The following is a 2,914-nucleotide window of genomic DNA, read 5'->3' as shown; positions in this document are numbered from 1 at the left end:
TTATTATTATTATTTTTGAGACAGAGTTTTGCTCTGTTACCCAGGTTGGAGTACAGTGTCGTGATCTTGGCTCACTGCAACCTCCACCTCCCGGGTTCAAGCGATTCTCCTGTCTCAGCCTCCCGAGTAGCTGGGATTACAGGCACCCACAACCATGCCTGGTTAATTTTTGTATTTTTGGTAGAGATGGGGTTTCACCATATTGGCCAGGCTGGTCTCAAACTCCTGACCTCAGGTGATCCGCCTGCCTCGGCCTCCCAAAGTGCTGGGATTTCAGGTGTGAGCCGCTGAGCCTGGCCTATTTATTTATTTTTCTTTTTGAGACAGAGTTTTGGTCTGTCACCCAGGCTGGAGTGCAGTGGTATGATCTAGGCTCACTGCAGTCTCCGTCTCCTGGGTTCAAGCAATTCTCCTGCCCTCCTGCCTCAGTCTCCTGAGTAGTGGGAATTACAGGTGCGCACCACCACGCCTGGCTAATTTTTTGTATTTTCTGGTAGAAACTGGGTTTCACCATGTTGGCCAGGCTGGTCTCAAACTTCTGGCCTCAAGTCATCTGCCTGCCTCAACCTCCCAAAGTGCTGAGATTACTGGTGTGAGCCACCGTGCCTAGTGCAATTTATTGATTTTTGCTTTTTGAGACAGCGTCTCACTCTGTCCCAGGCTGGAGGGCAGTGGCACGATCTTGGCTCACTGCAGGCTCAAAATCTCGGCCTCAAGCAATCGTATCACCTCAGCCCCCTAAGTAGCTGGGACTACAGGTGTGCATCGTCATACCTGGCTAATTTTTGTGTGATTTTTTTTGTAGAGACAGGATTTTAATATGTTGCCCAGGCTGGCCTTGAACTCCTGGGCCCATGTGATCCACCTGCTGAAGTGCTGGGATTACAGACATGAGCCACCGCACCCAGTCCCACCTTGATCTTTAAAAGGAATGAATAAGTAATACAGTCCCTGCTGGCAAAATGGGAAATGTAGGAAAGTAAAGGAGGAAATGGAACGCAGCCCTACCTGACCCCAGGTGGGTGTGTCCTGGTCTCTATGTACATGTGTGTTGCCCAGGCTGGTCTCGAACTCCTGGCCTCCCAAAGGGATCCTCCTGCCTTGGCCTCCCAACCTGCTGAGACTGCTGGCATGAGTCACTGTGCCAGGCCTGGGGATGATTTTGTAGGTAGCAGTAGAGGACTAATACAGTTTGCAAGTCTGTGGGGAAGGCGGGACCTTGACACCAGGCCCTTTTGTCTCCCAGGTACGGTAGAGGCCTCCCAGCCCAGTGTCTCCCCAGAGCCAAGGCTTCACCTCTACCGATCAGGGTAGGGGTGGTGGGACTTTGGCAGGGTCCGTGGGTAAGTAGCAGCCGTCGCTCAGGACCTGCCCAGAATCCTCTGGCATGATTTGCCCCTAGCAGCCAGGTCCTACCCCAACCTGGTTACCACATCTGGATAACAAAGTCCTGGAACCCCACACAGGTGTACCAGCCTCCCCTGGGGTCTGCAGCCCACAGGCGAAGCCCTCTGTGCCCCAAGTACCCAGGGAGAGGGTACAGCCCATGCCAAGGCTCAGAGACTGAAGGAGAGCCGAGAGAAGAGGCTCGGGAGCCTTGTGGTCTGGACAGGCTGGGGCCCCCAGGCTGCTCTCTGGCCCTCCCTGGTCTTGTACCCACTGTGGCTCTGCAGTCCACACCTGGGACCAGTGCTGGGGCAGCACCTCCTCCCTGCACACCCTGCCCCTTGCCCCCCTGCCCACCCTGCCCCTCACCCTCCCTGCCCTTTGCCCTCTCCCTGACAGGGAAGGCCAGAGCCAAGCATGATTGGCTGCTGAGTCTGACCTCTCTGAGGCTCCATCCTCTCATTTATGAAGAGGCAAAGGAGAGTTCCCCGAGAGTGGTCCTAGAGTGTGGTGGCGGACGGGCACGGATGTGTCCCAGTGGAGCAGTGACCCCCAGGCAGAGGCTGCCTGTCCTCAGAGCCTGTGTCCCTAAGAAACTCCCCGTGGGCTGGACCTCAGTTCCCACGCCACACAGCCCCTGCACTTGCTGGCACCCACACATGGCTGTCCTGGCAGAGCTCAGTTGAGGGCACCAGGGAAGACGTCAGGAAGACAAGAGGCCAAGCCACCCGGCCCCAGGACACAGCCCACGCCTGACCCGTGGACAGAGCCGGGGCGTGGGGTAGAGGGAGGATGAACCTGAAGTCTAACGTGAGAGCCCGGCCAGTGCTGACAGGATGATGGGGACAGGGCATGGAAGAAAACGTGGTTTCTCAGTGGGGTTCTGGAAGGACTGTGGGAGGTCTTCCGGGGTGCTCAGGAGGGGAGGATGCACCTAACAGGTGAGAAGGGCTAGAGTTGAAACCCTCCCAAGAGCCACCAGGTGAGCTTTGTTGCGCCCACTCTACAGAGCAAGAGACTGAGGTCCAGAGAGATCCCCACACTTCTTTCTTTCCCCACTTGACCACATTCCTGGAATGGCCGCCCAGGATCCAATGGGCATTAGTTTTGAATGTTCCAGCAGCACTGACCCCATCTCAGTTCTGTCTCCCAGTGACAGAGCGAGAGGTCACTGAGGACACCAGGAAGACCTGGTCAGCCCACAACAGCTGCTCTCATCAGACCATGAACACCTATACCCCAACACCTGTGCACAGACACCCCAACACCTATGCAGATGCAACCCTACACCTATGCAGACACACCCCTACACCCATGCACAGACGTACCCCAACACCTGTGCACAGACACCCCAACACCTGTGCAGATGCAACCCTACACCTATGCAGACACACCCCTACACCCATGCACAGACGTACCCCAACACCTGTGCACAGACACCCCAACACCTGTGCAGATGCAACCCTACACCTATGCAGACACACCCCTACACCCATGCACAGACGTACCCCAACACCTGTGCACAGAC

Source organism: Rhinopithecus bieti, unplaced genomic scaffold (assembly GCF_001698545.2).
Source record: "Rhinopithecus bieti isolate Rb0 unplaced genomic scaffold, ASM169854v2 scaffold_9899, whole genome shotgun sequence".
Lineage (NCBI taxonomy): Eukaryota > Metazoa > Chordata > Mammalia > Primates > Cercopithecidae > Rhinopithecus > Rhinopithecus bieti.
This window is presented reverse-complemented; position numbering follows the sequence as displayed.